General features: G+C 43.7%; 1 non-coding gene across 1 annotated transcript; it reads right to left on the reverse strand.

The window, feature by feature from the left end:
• Positions 1 to 1276: 1276 nt before the first annotated feature.
• On the reverse strand, positions 1277 to 1383 carry LOC140728636 (U6 spliceosomal RNA). The gene has a single exon (XR_012099126.1). It is a non-coding gene; the product is annotated as a U6 spliceosomal RNA (small nuclear RNA).
• Between the last annotated feature and the right edge of the window lie 18208 nt (positions 1384 to 19591).

The raw sequence follows: 19591 nt of genomic DNA on the forward strand, positions 1-19591 counted from the left end.
CACAACATCACTGGCCTTAACGGATGAGTTTGTTGATTCTGTTGGTGTCTGCTACCCTCAGCCTGCTGCCCCAGCACACAACAGCAAACATGATAGCACTGGCCACCACAACCTTATAGAACATCCTCAGCATCATCCGGCAGATGTTAAAGGACCTCAGTCTCTTCAGGAAATAGAGATGGCTCTGACCCTTCTTGTAGACAGCCTCAGTGTTCTTTGACCAGTCTAGTTTAGTGTCCATTCGTATCCCCAGGTATTTGTAATCCTCCACCATGTACACACTGACCCCTTGGATGGAAACAGGGGTCACCGGTGTTTTAACCCTCCTCAGGTCCACCACCAGCTCCTTAGTCTTTTTCACATTAAGCTGCAGATGATTCTGCTCACACCATGTGACAAAGTTTCCCACAGTCGCCCTGTACTCAGCCTCATCTCCCTTGCTGATGCATCCAACTATGGCAGAGTCATCAGAAAACTTCTGAAGATGGCAAGACTCTGTGCAGTAGTTGAAGTCTGAGGTGTAGATGGTGAAGAGAAAGGGAGACAGGACAGTCCCCTGTGGAGCCCCAGTGCTGCTGACCACTCTGTCTGACACACAGTGTTGCAAGCGCACGTACTGTGGTCTGCCAGTCAGGTAATCAATAATCCATGACACCAGGGAAGCATCCACCTGCAGCACTGTCAGCTTCTCACCCAGCAGAGCAGGGCAGATGAAGTCCAGGTCCATGGGAGTGCAAGCTGGTGGTCTGTAGGGTTCTGTTGCTGAGGTGGGATTAGGGTGGTACAGGACTGTTCAACAACCTGATGGTCCTGAACCTGGTGGTGCTGGAATTCTGGATTTTGTACCTGCTGTCTGTGATGGCATGGTACTGAAGGCTGTCAGTAATGGGCATGAGGAAGCAAGGGATGCTGGGGAGTCTGCAAATGGCAGGTGTAATGCAATACAACATTATAAAGGGATGTGTTCATCAAAGCTTTTTAATTTTATTTATTGAGATACAGTGCGGAATAGCCCTTCTGGCCCTTCGAGTTGCGCTGCCTCAGCGACCCCTCCCTCCGATTTAATGCTAGCCTAATCACAGGAAAATTTCCATCTTATCAAATAATCATAGGACAATATGACATAGGAGCTGAATGAGGCCAGTTGGCCCATGGAGTCTGCACCACCTTTTCATCACGGCTGATTTATTATTCCTCTTAACCCCGTTCTCCACCTTCTCCTTGTAACCTTTGATGCCCTAACTAATCAAACACCTATCAACCTCCACTTTTTTTAAAAAATATGGAACACTTCACAAATTTGCGTGTCATCCTTGCGCAGGGGCCATGCTAATCTTCTCTGTATCGTTCCAATTTTAGTGTATGTGCTGCCGAAGCAAGCACTCAACCTCCACTTTAAACATAGCTGATGATTTTGGCCTCCGCAGCAGTCTGTGGCAAAGAGTTCCACAGATTCACCACCCTCTGGCTAAAGAAGTACTTCATCTCTGTTCTAAAGGGACATCCTACTCTGAGGCTGTGCCCCCCCCCCCCCCCCACCCCAGTCCCAGGCTCTTGCATTAGAGGAAACATCCTCTCCACATCTTCATATTAACAGATTGTTCAATAGTGTCACAACAGCAGACTAAAAGCTGTCTTTGAGCCCGGTGGCATGTCCTTTCTGACTTTTGTATCTTCTGCCCAGTGGGAAGGTGGGGGAGAGAGAAGAGAGAATGCTGGGGCAGGTAGGATTTTTGATTATGTTGGCTGCCTTACAGAGGCAGTGAGAAGACAGAGAGGCTGGTTTCCATGATGTCCTAGGCTGTGACCACAACTCTGCAGTTTCTTGCAGTCTCAGGAAGAGCAATTGCCATACCAAACTGTGACGCATCGGGCTATGGTGCTTCAATAGAAATCAGTGAGGGTCAAAGATGCCTTCTGCGTGATCTGTTCCAGAGGTTAGTATAACCCTTCAAAAACCTTGCCTTAATATGAGGGAGCCTAATATTCTTAATTGACTAATTTCTCATCCCTTATTAAGGGATAACTAGACGGTGACTCAAACTGCTTTCACTGTAGGCAGCAGAGTTTATTTTGAAAGCTTCTACCAATCTTTAAGACGTAAAGAAAACACTTACCATTTGAATATTTTCCGACATTTAGAGGTTTGGAAAATCACCTTGCTGCTCAATCCTGTTCACCTCATTAGAGAACAGTCAAGGCCTGTTCTCCACTGGGATAACTTGGAGAGACGTCTCTGCCCGAATTCCACTGTTTACAGAGCAATGCAGTTAACAGGTGCAACACTAATGAGCCCATCACCTAGAACATGGTGAACAGTCGTGTTCTATTACCTAATCTGTCACCTCTCCCTGCTGGCTGCATTTCAAAACGGCCATGAATAGAGTCATAGAAAAGTACAGTACAGAAACAGGCCCTTCATGCCATCTAGTCCATTCCAAACCATTTAAATTGCCTACTCCATTGACCTGCACCAGGACTATTGCCTTCCATACCTCTACCATCCACGTATCTATCCAAACTTCTCTTAAAGATTGAAATCGGTCTTGTATACACCACTTGTGCTGGCAGCTTGTTCCACACTCTCACAACCCTCTGGGTGAAGAAGTTTCCTCTCATGTTCCCGTTAAACTATTCACCTTTCACCCTTAACCCAGGAGATCTAGTTTTAGTCCCACCCAACCTCAACATGGTCGGAGCAGCAGAGACAATTAGTAATGTTCACTCAATATTTATAATGGTTAGTTTATCTACTAACTCGCATGTAAACTCTAGACAATACTTCAAATTGTGCAAAATATATGATCATGTAGAATATTCCAACTGAATCATTATCTGCTATGGAGGATCACTACACAGGATCAGAAAAAGCTGTAGAAAGTTGCAAACTTAGCCAGCTCCATCATAGGCACTTCCTTGCCCGTCTTTGAAGTCACCTTTAAAAAACCATGTCTCTGAAAGGTGGCATCCATGACTCAAGACCCCCACTCAAGACATGCTGTCCTCTTATGATTCCCTTCAGGGATGAGGTACAGGAGCCTGAAGGCATACACTCAGAGGTTTAGTTACAATATCCAGCCTTCCACCATCAGCTTTCTGATCGGACAATGAATCAACTCTTGAACTCTATCTCACTAATTTTGCTCTCTTTCTGGAATACCTATTTAATTTAAGTTTAAATATACATTATATTTCTTATTGTAATTTATAGTATTTTATGTGTTATGTTTTTATAGTATTTATGTTTTATGGCCATAAAACAACAAATTTCACAACATACACTCATTGACTACTTTTTTAGGAATATCTGTACATTTGCTTGTTAATGTATATATCTAATCAGCCAATCATATGGCAGTAACCAAATGCATAAAAGCATGCAGACGTAGTCAACAGATTCAGTTGTTGTTCAGACCAAACATCAGAATGGTGAAGAAATGTGACTTAAGTGACTTTGACTGTTGAATGATTATTGGTGCCAGACAAAGTGGTTTGAATATCCCAGAAACTGCTAACATCCTGGGATTTTCACGCCCAACAGTCTCTAGAGTTTATAATAAATGGTGTGAAAGACAAAGAAAACAGAGCAACAATTCTGTGGGGAAAGTGCCTTGTTAATGAGAAAGGTCAGAGGTGAATGGCCAGACTGGTTCAAGCTGAGGACTACCGTAACTCACATAATCACGTGTTACAGCAGTGGTGTGCGGAAGAATGCACAACATGTTAAACCTTGAACTGGATGGGCTGGAGCAGCTGAAGACCACGTACATACACTCAGTGGCCATTTTATTAGCTACGGGCGGTACCTAATAAAATGGCCAGTGAGCGCATATCAGTGATATTAAAGCTGATTTTGATTCCATGTGAACTGTGCACAATACTCCAAACTTAATCAAGTAATCCGAACATCTTGGAGGTGTGGATATAAACCAGGAGAAACCCTGGGGGAAGGGGATTATTTTTGAATGGTGGAGGAGACTAGAACATCTGAAGGACCTACCTTTGATCCTTACTTCTGTGTTTGTAAATGAACGCCAAGCAACTAGTTGGTCAATTGTGATCTAACCGCCTGATGGAAATGTGAGCGGACCCGAGAGGTTAACTGTGTCCGACACAGAATGGAGCAGAGGGAAGTGCGTTCGGTATTGCTGTCACCGATCGCAGTCAGCTTTCTGAGTGGGTGCACCATCACAGGGGAAGCAGCTCCTGTTCAGGGCAACCTCACTCCTAATCCTGCGTCACTGTCTTATCAAAGGAAATTAAGGCTGGGAAAGTCAGCGCTAAACAGTAGGGACAGGATGGGAGGATGAAGGGGGAATGCAGGAGAGGAAGTGAAGTGGCCTCAGGCAACAGGAAATGTCCTGTGATAATGATCCAAGGGTGATCAGAGAACTGACCTCTGTGTTCTCCTCTCCCTGCCCATGAAGGATACAGCCTGAAAGCTAGTATTTGAAAGTAACTCCTTAAGATTAAATAGCTGCGGCTCTTTGCTATCATTTCTCTTAAAGGACCTTGCATTTTATCCCACAGATGTTAGTTTAATTACTAAGTCATACAGATTTGTCCAAAGTTCAAATTCAAGATTGTTTAATGTCATTTCCAGTGTAAAGGAGAACAAAATTACTCCGGATCCGATACATCACAAAGAAACACAGCAAGATAAAGAACACAGTCATAATGAAAGAACACAATAAATACTGTATGATACTTTATATATTGTAAGATATTGTACGATACTTTGTACATCGATCGATTGTGTGCTCATATAGTGACTGACAGAAAATGATAAAGTATAGGTGGCTGGCGTTGAGAAGGGTGTGGAATTAGAGAACTGTACATTGCCTATAAAAAGTACCAGTATTCACTTCCTTTGGAAGTTTTCATGTTTTATTGTTTTACAGCATTGAATCACGGTGGATTTAATTTGGCTTTTTTGACACTGATCACCAGAAAAAGACTCTTTTGTGTCAAAGTGAAAACAGATCTCTACAAGATGATCTAAATTAATTCAAGTCAAGTCAAGTCACTTACAAATATAAAACACAAAATAATGGATTGTATAAGTATTCATCCCCTCAAGTCAGTATTTACCTTCTAAATAGGTAGGAATAGATGAAAAGGAATTCAATTTACTGAGGAAGGTCAAATGCTGTTGAGAAGCTGACCAGGCATTCATGGCATCATAAATGAAACCAACAAGCAATTGTAAAGGCTGTCCATATACCAACACAGCCACAGGTGATTTCAAGTCCTCTTTTGGAGCTGTTCTGAGCTCCAGGTGGAGCCATGGGAAACAATCATGCCAAATTCTTTGGTCAGGGAAGACCTCAGAGCAGCCTTTAAGGAGCAGTGAAACTGCTCACGTAGGCCATTGGACTGCAGGTGATACAATGTCGAAGTTCTGGGCCATCACAGCGCAAAGGTCTGATATGAATTGGGCACCGTGATCAGAGGGAATATCAGATAGGGTGCCAAACCGAGCAACACAGGTCTGATGAATGACTGAGCTATGTCCGTGGCTGTCATCAATGCTAGGGAAATGACCTCTGACCTCCTGGTGGCACGGTCCACCATGGTAAAGAGGTGCATGAAACTACGGGAGGGGAGAAAGGGATCAACAAGGTCCACATTGACTTGGTCAAGCCATTGCTCAGGGACCTCAAAAGGTGCCTATGGTGCCTGAACATGATGGTTAATTTTTATCCACTGGCACTCCGCACAGGCTGCACTCCAATCGTGCATGTCCTTTCTAAGTTCATGCCATACAAACTTCAGTGAAAGCAGTTTCTGTAAGGCCTTCCGACACAGATGCGAGAGGGAATGTACAGAGTTAAAAAGTGTCTACCTCTTATTTGCGGGCACGATGGGGCGAAGGCAAGTGATTGAGACATCACTCAGAAGAGAAATTCCAGCTTCCTCGAACTTACTGTTAGCGAACCATAGGCCCATGAGTGGTGATTGGCAAGTCTAGACCTCTGGATCAACAGTTCGGTCAGCTGCCATGCTTGTATAGTCAACACCTTTGGGTATGGCCACGAAGGCTAGCCATGAGCCACAGCATTATATTTCCCTTTGATATATTGTATATCAGGTGTGAACTCGGATATGTAGGCCAGGTGGTATCGCTGTCGGACAGACCGTGGGTCTGATATGTGCACGATGGGTTTATGGTCAATGAATGCTGGGAAATGGCAACCCTCTAGAAGAAAGTAAAAATGGAGGACAGCAAGCTGGAGACCAAGAAGCTCACTGTCAAACATGCCATGCTTCCTTTCAGGGAGATGGAGCTTCCAGCTGAGGAAGGTAAGTGGCTGTCACACACCTATGACGAGCTGTTCACAGCACAGTCTGAAGTGTCAGTGGTAATGGCTATGGGTGCACTGGGGAGTGGGTGCATCAGCAAGGTTGCATTGAACAGGGCTCGTCTGGTGTCATCAGATGTCTTGGTCATGTCTTACTGACCAGTCCAGCATGTGATTAAGGGTATTGCCTTTAAGTGCATTATACAGGGAGAGCATAAGTTCAGCAGCTTACAGAAAAAAGCAATGACATCTAAAAACTCCTGTAGTTTTTTAGTAGTGCGAGGTTGTGGGAAATTCACAACAGTGGCTACATTTGATGAGAGAGGTTTTGCACCTTCTGTGGAGATACGATGGTCGAGAAAGCTAATGGTTGACAAACCAAACTGGCATTCAGCAGAGTTAACAATCTTAAGCACTCGAAAAGTGTGTGGAGGTGAGGTGCATGCTCAGATTTGGACGTACTGGTGACAAGTATCTCATGCAGGTAAACAAAAAGAAAACCTGCTTCTTTTAATATAGAGTCCGTTAGCCATTGGAAAGTCTGTGAGGCATTTTTCAGCCCAAATGCATGCACAGAAACTCAAAGAGACCAAATGGGGTTATCACAGCCCTTCTGGGAATGTCCTACAAGCACACAGACACCTGATCGTAGCCCCTAACTAGGTCAACTTTCTAGAAAATATTAACTTTCTGGCTAAACATGCTGAACAATAATGTCTGTTTGGGGCCGGGTAATGGGGGTGGTGGCCTAGTCAAGGCATTAGTAATCATCACATGGGTGGCAACCACCATCAAACTTAGGGACCATATGGAGGGGCAAAGACCAGGGGTTATTTGACCAGAGTACAATGCCCAGTCTTTCCTTTATGGCAAACTTAGCCTTCATGGTTCCCAGCTTTTCTGGGTCCACCTATGTGGGCATGGACTGGTGGGCCAGTTGTGGAAGTGTAGTCTTGACTCCATGTTTTGTGATGGTAGTGCAGAATGTGGGCTTGGTGAGGTTTGGGAAATTGCCCAGTAGTCAAGTAAACTCACTTGCAGTGGTACATGCCCTTGACAGAGTCGCTGTGTGGAACTTACTGGGGGAGCAGGGTAACGACACAAAGTCCTTGACATCCACAACCCAACAGTTCTTAAGATTGATTAATAGTCCTTGTGCACACATAAAATCTGCACTGAGCAGAGGTGTAGCCACTTCAGGCAGATTTAAATCCCATGTGTAATGTTGCCCACCAAAACAGAGGGTTGTAAGTCTAGATCTTGCTTCCGTAGGCAGCCTCCAGTGAGGTTTTGTCGCTCTGTCTTTTTATCAATAGGCAATGCTGGCAGGGCACTCAGCTGAGCACCCACTCACACATGAGGCATCACCCTGGAAAGGTGTCCATAATGAACGGTAGATGACCCTGGCAGCTCACAGATCTCTCACGTCCCAGTGCTCTTCCATCGTTGAGACTGCAAGGCTGTCAGTACTTGTTAGCATTCCTACCAAAGCAACTGTGGCAAAATCGCAGTCCCAGCATTGTCTGTTTCTCTGCGGCAGATGTCATCATGTTGGGGGCCTTGCTTACCGGGCTTATTGATGCAGGAAAAGAGGAAGAATTATGCCTCTCTGCCTGGCCAAGTGCAGACTATCAGCCATTTTAGCAAGCTCTCTATAGTCCTTCATGGGTGCATTAGCAAGGGCTATGCAAACTTGATCAGGCATTTGCTGCATGACGAGCTGTTTAAAAACAAAAATAGGATAGTGAATTCCCTGGAGAGAACAGCATGTGGTCCATTAGCTCTGATGGCTTAGCATTGCTGAGGCTGGGCAAAGAGAGCAAATATTTGGCATACTCAGTATCTGAAAGTCCAAAAGTGTGTAAAACATGGGCTTTCAGCGATCGGCATTAATCGTGTTCACATGGGTATTTTAGTAGACTCACCACTCTCACAGCCGTGGAGTTTCCGAGAGACGCTACCACATGGTAGAATTTGGGGTCATGGGTGGAGATTTCTTGAAGTGCGAATTGGCTTCTACAAACCAAGCAATGGCATTTTGCTCTCAAAACTCCAGCAGTTTCAAAGCGACTGCACTGGCTGACATGTTCAATAACTCTGGAATCATCCTAGAGCATCAGTGTTACCATTGTAGGTTTTCACAAATAACACAAAGTGAGACATTTAATGTTTTAGAAAAACCATAACACTTTTTATTGAATTCCAAAACTTGAATGTAAAGCATGCTAAAAATTCCTATACTTCATCACATCAGACCAGCCTCTTAAAGTGAAACCCCAACTCAATGGCAGTGGCTGGGAATCCTGTAAACTTCCACAAATCACGTTACCCTACAGTCTCAGTTAGAAAGTTAATTGGTCTTTCTAAACTGTCGTGTGATTTGTTTGTTCGTTATGTGCCCATGTCATTATAGTCATAGTCTTAGATCATAGTCTTTACCTGACCACGGTTGTTCTTCGTAAATTTTCCTCCAGAAGTGGTTTGCCATTGCCTTCTTCTGGGCAGTGTCTTTATAAAACGGGTGACCCCAGCCATTATCAATACTCTTCAGAGACTGTCTGCCTGTTGTCAGTGGTTGCATACCAGGACTTGTGATATTCACCGGCTGCTCATACGACCATCCACCACCTGCTCCCATGGCTTCACATGACCATGATCAGTGGAGGGAGGGGGTGGGTTGTGTGATTAGTGTTAAATAGGTGGGTTACTGGACAGTACACCTCATTGGGCCGGAAGGGCCTGTTCCACACTAAATAAGTAAATTAATTAATTAATAAGAACAGGCCCTTCGCCCCACAATGTTGTGATGAACTACTTGAACTAACAACACATAATCCAACATTTTATGTTCAGCAGACATCATGGATTGAATCTCTTGCATTTAAATATCCAGTCTGCGGGTGAAACCTATGTCCTGAAGACTATATAAAGAAATAAAAAAGATTCTGAGGGATATGGGCGAAAATCAGCTGATGGAGCTAGCCTGGGTCGACGTTTTGGTCAGCAAATATTCAATATTCAAGATTATTGGTCACGCGTATATTGAAACATGCAGCACAGTGAAATGCACCGTTTGCGTAAAGAACCAACACACCCGAGGCTGCACTCAGGGCAGCTGCAAGTGTTGCCGCACAGTCCGGTGCTAATATAACACATCCACAGTGCTCAGCAGAGCAACACAGAATACACAAGCAGCAAACAATCAACAACAAAACCAAGCCTCGTTCTTCCCTCCCACCCACGCTCATACACTGTCCTGTAATCCTAGGACAGCCCTTCAGCCTCCAGCTTCCAGCGTGAACTGCCTCAGGCCTACAGACTCTGGGCTTTGACCTCCATGGATGAGTTGAACTGCAGGGCCTGCTTCCATTCTCTATGGCTCTAAAAGAGAAAAATATGAACATATAATCTAAGAGTTCTTGCCTATTGTTTGTGTTTAGTGATCTCATTCTACACAAATATATTAGGATGTGCTGCATCCTGTGTAATGGTAAATTTAGCACAGTTCAAACCAAAGAACTCAGGACATGTCCTTTATCAGTTTGTGACGAGCCTGGATCTAAAAGCATATCTTGATGACAAACAATGCCTCTTGTACACAAAACAATGGTGAGGTCTTGAATCCCACATCTTCCTCTTGGGGGAAATGCTCAGTTTAAAACAAAAAAAAATCCTCTTGGCCAATAGATCACATCATTTGGCAAGGGATTTCCATGGGAAAGGTTGTGGATTAGCTTTTTAATCCTACATCCTGACAAGGAAAATGGCTTCAGCCTTGCATGTCCAAGTTCAGGATGTGCTCAATTTTTTAAAATACTTGTGTGATTCACAACTCTTTTATGTCATAAAAGTACTGAGGCCTTGGGAAATAAAACCTGTGGATATGCGCTGAAGATTGGAAGATTGGGTGGCGGGACAGTGGTGGGGGGGGGGGGGGGGGTTAGAATTGAAAGGAGATGCCCAGGGGAAATTTTTTTACACAGAGAGTAGTGGGTGACTGGAACAGCATGCCAGGGAAGTTTGTGGAAGTAGATACTATAGTGATGCTTAAAAAACTTTAAATAGAATTTACACAGAATAGAGGATATGGATCATGTACGGGCAGCACTGATTTAGTTTAATTTAGCAAGCAAACATGAGGAAATCTGCAGATGCTGGAAATTCAAGCTACACACACAAAATGCTGGTGGAACACAGCAGGTCAGGCAGCATCTATAGGGAGAAGCGCTGTCGATGTTTTGGGCCGAGACCCTTCGTCAGGACTAACTGAAAGATGAGATAGTAAGAGATTTGAAAGTAGGAGGGGGAGGGGGAAATGCGAAATGATAGGAGAAGACCGGAGGGGGTGGGGTGAAACTGAGAGCCAGGAAGGTGATGGCAAAAGGGATACAGAGCTGGAGAAGGGAAAGGATCATGGGACGGGAGGTCTAGGGAGAAAGAAAGGGAGAGGGGAGCACCAGAGGGAGATGGAGAACAGGCAGAGTGATGGGCAGAGAGAGAGAAAAACAGAGGGCAGAAAAAAAAACTAAATATATCAGGGATTATGTTCAGCATAGATAGGATGAGCTGAAGGGCCTGCTTCTTATACAGTTCTGTTCTATGTCTAGGTTCTGTATGAAAGTGGATCTCCCCTGTCATTCAATATGATTATGGTAACTTGGTAGCATAGCAGTCAGCACAGCGCTTTAGAGTACCAGTGGCCTGGTGTTCAATTTTCACCTCTGCCTGTAAGAATCTCTACATTCTCCCCATGATTGCTTGGGTTTCCACTGGGTGTTCCAGTTTCCAATACCACAGTCCAATAGACATACTGTTTGGTAGATTAATTGGTGATTGTAAAATTGTCCCATACTCAGGCGAAGATTAAATAGGTGTTGTTGGGTGGCGCAATTGGAAGGGCTGTTTGAGTCTATTCCGTGCTATAGCTCAATAAAATAAATAAATGAAATAAACTCTATGGAATCCCATATTCCTGATTCTCTTAAGTATCAGGAAGACCAAGGAATCTCAGTCTAGTGCTGGGGTTCCCAAACTTTTGTATGCCATGGATCAATACCATTAAGTAAGGGGTCCGTGGACCCCAGTTTGGGACCCCTTGGTTTGGTGAACAATTAATCAAAGTTTAGGCATGTTTCATTCTACAGCGGACCACTTAACTAGAATTGAGATTATACCCATCTTGTGCTGAAGCATGGTTGATGCTAGCACCTGGTAGGATATCTGCAATGGTCATTTGAAATGGAATGGTTGATGTGCAGAAACAAACAGAATTAAGGATCACTTGTTTGCATTCCTTTCTATGGGTTCTGAGGGGACTGATAAGACCAGTCTAGGAACGACAAATATTGAAAAAGGAGTCGGTGGGTATATTCAAGGAGAGGTGGGGGAGCATTATTAAAAGTTCAAGTAATTGATGTTCATGCCATTAGGTTGGAAGCTACCCAGATGAACATAAGGTGTCGCAGGGAGATCGCGCTTTTACTAACATACAGAGCCCTGTAGCTCTTTCACCAATCCACTTCCCAGGTCTTTATTTTACCTCCACACCAACCCCCCCCACCCGATTCCTGATGAAGGATCTCAGTCTGATACGTCGACTGTACTCTTTTCCAATAGATGCTGCCTGACCTGCAGAGTTCCTCCAATATTTTGTGTGTGTTGCCTGGAACCTGGATTTCCAGCATTTGCAGATTTTCTCTTGTAGGTGATTGGTGAGACCAGGTGAGGAGGAAGGTGGGTGGGTGGGTGATGCACCATCAATAACTCTCTGAGACGTGAGGCGAGATATCGGCTTTTATTGACTGGAAGAAAGAACAAGCAGCAATTGACCACCATGCTACATCCTGGAGACTGAGAGCGGGGCTCAGGCCCCAATCGCCTTTATACCGGGGTCTGTGGGAGGAGCCACAGGAGCAGTCAGCGGGGGGGGGGGGGGGGGGCGTGTCCAGACCGGTATATGTAGTTCACCACAGTGGGAGAGGGGATTGATCTGAGAAGCCTGGATTTGATAGGTGAGAGAGGTAGAGGGCTGAAGAAAAAGGAATCAATTTGGAGAGGACAGTGGACTATGGAATAAAGGGAAAGAGGAGGGGAATAGAGGGAAGTGATGAGCAGGTGAGGGGAAGAGGAGTGAGGAAAATGAGAATTAGAATGAGAAGAAGGGAAGGGGGATTAATTACAGGAAGTTAGACAAATTGATGATCATTCCATCAGATTGGAGACCAACTAGACGAAATAAGATCATAAGACCTTAAGCCACTGGAGCAAAATTAGGCCATTTGGCCCATCGAGTCTGCTCTGCCACTCCAACATGGCTGATTTAATGCCCTTCTCAGTCCATTCTCTTGCTTTCTCCCCATTACCTTTGACACCCTATCAGCCTCCACTTTAAATATACGATGAATTGGTCTCCACAGCCATCCATAGCAATGAGTTCCACAGGTTCATCACTCACTGGATAAAAATATTCCTCCTCATCTCTGTTATAAATGGATGTCCCTCTGTCCTGAGGCTATGCCCACTGGCCCTAGACTCCCCCACTATAGGAAGAATCTTCTCTACATACTGTTACTCTACATCTCTGTTTCAACCCTACAATAATTGAAAGATTTCAATGAGATCCTCCCTCATTCTTCTAAATTCCAGAGAGTAAAAGGCTTAGAGCAGGGATTCTCAACCCTTTTTATGCATGGACCAATACCATTAAGCAAGGGTTTCATGGAGCCATCAAATACTCCTTATACGTTAAGTGCTTCATTCCCAAAATCATTCTCATAAACTTCCTCTGGATCCTTTCCAATGCCAGTACATCTTTTCTTATATAAGGAAGCCAAATCAGCTCACAATACTCAAGTGTGGTCTGACCAGTACCTTATAAAGCCCCAGCATATGCACTAGGCCTATAAAAAATATTCACCCCCCCCCCCCCCCCCGGATGTTTTCATGTTTTATTGTTTTACAGCTTTGGATCACAGTAGATTTAATCTGGCTTTTTTGACACTGATCAACAGAAAATGATCCTTTCCTGTCAAAGTGAAAACAGATCTCTACAAAGTTATCTAAATTAATACTTGGGTGCGAACATCTATAAGTCAGGATTGTAGATGTGTCCTGGGTGGCAGGTGGAGAAATGTCTCTATCAAAGGAGATGTAAGGCACTCCTCTCCACCATCCTGCATGTCACTCTTGTCACTCTTGAGGGGGGATCTTATTGAAACGTATAACATTCTAAAGGGATTGGACAGGCTAGATGCAGGTAGATTGTTTCTGATGTTGGGGAAGTCCAGAACGAGGGGTCACAGTTTAAGGATAAAGGGGAAGCCTTTTAGGACCGAGATGAGGAAAAACTTCTTCACACAGAGAGAGGTGAATCTGTGGAATTCTCTGCCACAGGAAACAGTTGAGGCCAGTTCATTCGCTATATTTAAGAGGGAGTTAGATATGACCCTTATGGCTAAAGTGATCAGGGGGTACGGAGAGAAAGTAGGTACAGGGTTCTGAGTTGGATGATCAGCCATGATCATACTGAATGATTGTGCAGGCTCGAAGGGCCGAATGGCCTACTCCTGCACCTATTTTCTATGTTTCTATGTTTCTATTTCCATGACAGAACTGGTGAAGCATGATGATGTTTTGCCAGGTAGTTTTGAGTTCATACAATGCTACGGCACAGAAACAGGGCCTTTGGCCTATCTGGTCCATGCTGAACCATTAATCTGCCTATTGCCATCAACATACACCCACCCCATAGCCCTCTACATCCCCACCGTCTCTGTACTTATCCAATCTTCTCTTGAACGTTGAAATTGAAATTGCATCCACCTCTTCAGCTGGCAGTTGTTCCACACTCCTACTTTACTCTGAGTGAAGAAGTTTCCCTTCATGTTCCCCTTAAATTGTTCACCTTTCACCCTTAACCCCTGACATCTGGTTGTAACCTCACCTAACCTCAGTGGAAAAAGCTTGCTTGCATTAACCCTATCAATACCCCTCATAATTTTGTATACCTCTATTAAATCTCTCCTCAACCTTCCACATCCTAGGGAATAAAGTTCTTAGAAAATTCCTTACAAAATTAACAAAATTACAAAATTTCTAGATAAAGTAATAGTTACACAATAGCACCTCCTTAATTAAATAGAATGGTTTTTTTCCCCCCAAGTAGGTATACTCTTGCTTTTTAAAAGTTAGTAAGGTCCCTGTAAGGCACTCCTTCTCTCCACTATCCTGCATGTCACTCCCACACCCTCTCCCATTCTGACCGCCACCTCCTCTCTCACACTTACGCTCTCCCATTCCCACCTCCACCTCCCTCACCCTTTCCCATTCCTGTGGTGGTGGCTGTCCCTGATGATAGATATGCTCCACTGTTGCAGGAAAGCAGCCTTTACCTGTGATGGACTGGGTCATATCCACTACTTTTTGTAGGTAAAATAGGTGAACAACCTGGGGAAAGATACTTTCAAGATGGTCTGAAGTTTTAGTTTTAATAGCCATACAGCACTTCTAGACGGAAGCTTTTGGAAAAGGCAGTTTGCAGAGCGGGTAATGTCTGCAAAGATGTTTCCTCCTGTGACTTTGTCATGGACACAAATAAGTCTTGTGGTGATGGTAGACTGCAGCCAATGGCACTTTTCTGCTGACCTGAGGTTCACTGGGGTTTTTCTATATTGTGAGAGGATGCTGTGACAAACGAGAGAGTAATGGCTGATGTAAGGATGCTCACTATGATGCCAGGGTAGAATTGAACAAGTATGTTCTGGCAAAGATGGAATTTTACCATAGGAACAAAGGCAAGTTTGGCATTGAGCCAATAGAGTGATGGCTTTTTTCCCAAACTTATTTATCGCAGTGACACTTCATACGTAATGAGAAAGTGATATAAAAACAAGCTTGCAAAAACTGCATGCTTTTTAATGCCAGGATTAACTTTGTAAATGAGTTGATTCACAAATTAGTCACGTCAAATAGTCTGCATATCTGATTGAACATTTTCTACTGTGGGAATGAAATGAGGCATCAGATTAAGTACAAACACACAAAATGCTGGAGGAACTCAGCAGAACAGGCATCATCTATGGAAAGGAATGCACAGTCGATGTTTTGGGCTGAGAACCTTCATCAGTCCTGATGAAAGCTGACTGTTTATTCCCCTCCATAGATGCTGACTGACCTGCTGAGTTCCTCCAAGAATTCCAGCATCTGCAGAATCTCTTGTGTTCTGATATGTACATACAGTATACACTCAGTGGACGCGTTATTAGGCACCTTCTGTATTTAATAAGGTGGCCACTTAGTGTACGTCCATGCTTTTCTGCTGCTGTAGATTCAAAAGATTCAAGATTCAAAAACTTTATTGTCATTCCAACCATACATCAGCTCTGCAGGGCAGAATGAGACAGCGTTTCCCAGGGGCAAGTGCAATCACAACATAACAAACGCAACACTAAATAATAAACACAGCAATAAATAGTAAAACACAACAGCCACATGTCGGTTAAAATCGAGTTATAAGTGTCTAGTGCAAGTTAAAAGTGTCCAGAGCAGAGTCAGGTAGAGCAGCTATTTAGCAGTCTGACTACCTGTGGGAGGAAGCTGTTTAGTATCCTTGTAGTTTTTGTTTCAACTTCAAGATTTGATGTGTTGTGCGTTCAGAGATGCTCTTCTGCACATAGCTGTTATAATGCGTGGTTATCTGAGTTATTGTCAACTTGAATCTGTCTGGCCAGTCTCCTCTGATCCCTCTCATTGACAAGGCATTTACGCACACAGATCTATTGCTCACTGGATGTTTTTTTGTTGTTCACACTAGTTTCAGTAAACTCTAAAGACTGCCATTTGTGAAAATCCCAGGAGATCAGCAGTTTCTGAGATATTCAAACCACCCCGCCTGACGCTAACAATCATTCCACAGTCAAAGTCACCTAGATCACATTTCTTCTCCATGCTGAGGTTTGGTCTGAACAACAACTGAGCCTCTTGACCATGTCTGCGTGCTTTCATGCATTGAGTTACTGCTATGTGATTGGTTGATTAGATATTTGCATTAACGAGCAGATGTACGGGTGTACCTAATAAAGTGTCCACTGAATGTGTTTCTATGGAGTGTGTGTGTATTGGATATTAATTCTCAGAGATCACAGCATTATTCCATATAATAGAAATCATAGACAGTAGAAGAGGGTGAATAGAAGTGAAGGGAAAATAAGACTTCACTTTGCCAGTGAAGGTTCAATTTTGAGTGTTTGCTTTATATGCTGATGCCTCCACTTGTTCATGAGAGGAGCAGAAGAGGGCAAGGAGGTTGTCATAAACAGATTGCTTTGCAGCTTCTTTCTGATGTCTCCTTTCAACAGGAGACCCCAGAGCATCTCAAAGCGACTAGCATTTCGAGTGAAGATAGCAAAGGCCAGCCAGTTTAATTGAAACTGAGGGAGGAGCAGGACTGAGAGAGGGAGAGAGAGAGGAGAAGAGTGGAGGGGGAGAGAGTGAAGGAGTGACAGAATGGAGGGGAAGCAAGAGAGAGAGAGTGGAGGGGCAAAAGAATGTGAGAAAGAGAGGGAAGGAGAGAGAGAGTAATACAGAAAGAGAGAGAGATAAAGAGAAAGAGAATTAAATATTTGGAGTAAATCTTGCTGCAGTTTTTGTTTTATTCTTGAACTTAAAAAAACGTGCAGGCATAGTTGACACAGATGGTAGTAATAAGCATGCCAAGCCATGACAGCCAATTACTCAGGCAGTTTAATGTAGGACTTGATAGAGATGTATAAGATTATAAGAACATAGCATATAGAGGGGCCTGCACAGTACAGGCCTCTCAGTCCACAAAAATCAGGTTGGTATGGACTGGGTGGGCCAGAGGGTCTGTTTCCTTGCAGTAGTGCTACGACACCAATATTTTTATATTTAATTCATTTTTAAATAGCTTCACTTCTGCAGTTTGCCCTTCCTATGTAGAGATCATGCTTATGGCTTGTAGCTAATGTAGGGAGTATACACTCAATGAGAAACTGATGGAATCAGGGACTATACTAACTTTTAAAAGGCAACAATATACCTACTTGGGGGGAAAAAAAACATTCTATTTAATTAAGGAGGTGCTATTGTGTAACTATTACTTTATCTAGAAATTTTGTAATTTTGTTAATTTTGTAAGGAATTTTCTAAGAACTTTATTCCCTAGGATGTGGAAGGTTGAGGAGAGATTTAATAGAGGTATACAAAATTATGAGGGGTATAGATAGGGTTAATGCAAGCAAGCTTTTTCCACTGAGGTTAGGTGAGGTTACAACCAGATGTCAGGGGTTAAGGGTGAAAGGTGAACAATTTAAGGGGAACATGAAGGGAAACTTCTTCACTCAGAGTAAAGTAGGAGTGTGGAACAACTGCCAGCTGAAGAGGTGGATGCAATTTCAATTTCAACGTTCAAGAGAAGATTGGATAAGTACAGAGACGGTGGAGATGTAGAGGGCTATGGGGTGGGTGTATGTTGATGGCAATAGGCAGATTAATGGTTCAGCATGGACCAGATAGGCCAAAGGCCCTGTTTCTGTGCCGTAGCATTGTATGAACTCAAAACTACCTGGCAAAACATCATCATGCTTCACCAGTTCTGTCATGGAAATAGAAACATAGAAACATAGAAAATAGGTGCAGGAGTAGGCCATTCGGCCCTTCGAGCCTGCACAATCATTCAGTATGATCATGGCTGATCATCCAACTCAGAACCCTGTACCTACTTTCTCTCCATACCCCCGATCCCTTTAGCCACAAGGGCCATATCTAACTCCCTCTTAAATATAGCGAATGAACCGGCCTCAACTGTTTCCTGTGGCAGAGAATTCCACAGATTCACCACTCACTGTGTGAAGAAGTTTTTCCTCATCTCGGTCCTAAAAGGCTTCCCCTTTATCCTTAAACTGTGACCCCTCATTCTGGACTTCCCCAACATCGGAAACAATCTTCCTGCACCTAGCTTGTCCAATCTCTTTAGAATTTTATATGTTTCAATAAGATCCCCCCCCCCTTCAATCTTCTAAATTCCAGTGAGTATAAGCCTAGTCATTCCAGTCTTTCTTCATATGAAAGTCCTGCCATCCCAGGAATCAATCTGGTGAACCTTCTCTGTACTCCCTCTATGGTAAGAATGTCTTTCCTCAGATTAGGGGACCAAAACTGCACACAATATTATAGGTCCAGTCTCACCAAGGCCTTGTACAACTGCAGTAGAACCTCCCTGCTCCTGTACTCAAATCCTTTTGCTATGAATGCCAACATACCATTTGCCTTTTTCACCGCCTGCTGTACCTGCATGCCCACCTTCAATGACTGGTGAACAATGACACCCAGGTCTCGTTGCATCTCCCCTTTTCCTAATCGGCCACGATTCAGATAATAATCATTATCATTATTAATGATAATGATAAGATAATGATAAGATAAGATAATGATAAGATCATTAATGGAGAATGTGTGGAGCAGGTTAAGACCTACAAGTATCTGGGAGTACAGTTAGACGAGAAGCTAGACTGGACTGCCAACACAGATGCCTTGTGCAGGAAGGCACAGAGTCGACTGTACTTCCTTAGAAGGTTGGCGTCATTCAATGTCTGTAGTGAGATGCTGAAGATGTTCTATAGGTCAGTTGTGGAGAGCGCCCTCTTCTTTGTGGTGGCATGTTGGGGAGGAAGCATTAAGAAGAGGGACGCCTCACGTCTTAATAAGCTGGTAAGGAAGGCGGGCTCTGTCGTGGGCAAAGTACTGGAGAGTTTAACATCGGTAGCTGAGCGAAGGGCGCTGAGTAGGCTACGGTCAATTATGGAAAACTCTGAACATCCTCTACATAGCACCATCCAGAGACAGAGAGGCAGTTTCAGCGACAGGTTACTATCGATGCAATGCTCCTCAGACAGGATGAAGAGGTCAATACTCCCCAATGCCATTAGGCTTTACAATTCAACCGCCAGGACTTAAGAACTTTTTAAAAGCTATTATTAATGCTTTTTGAGATAGTGATTTAGATGCATATCATATTTTTACTGAGTTAAGTATTGTATGTAATTAGTTTTGCTACAACAAGTGTATGGGACATTGGAAAAAAGTTGAATTTCCCCATGGGGATGAATAAAGTATCTATCTATCTATCTATCTATCTAATCTGTTTTCCTGTTCTTGCAACCAAAGTGGATAACCTCACATTTATCCACATTAAATTACATCTGCCATGAATTTGCCCACTCACCTAACCTATCCAAGTCACCCTGCATCCTCTTAGCATCCTCCCAACAGCT

The sequence above is a fragment of the Hemitrygon akajei genome, chromosome 5 (assembly GCF_048418815.1).
Source record: "Hemitrygon akajei chromosome 5, sHemAka1.3, whole genome shotgun sequence".
In the NCBI taxonomy this organism is placed as follows: domain Eukaryota; kingdom Metazoa; phylum Chordata; class Chondrichthyes; order Myliobatiformes; family Dasyatidae; genus Hemitrygon; species Hemitrygon akajei.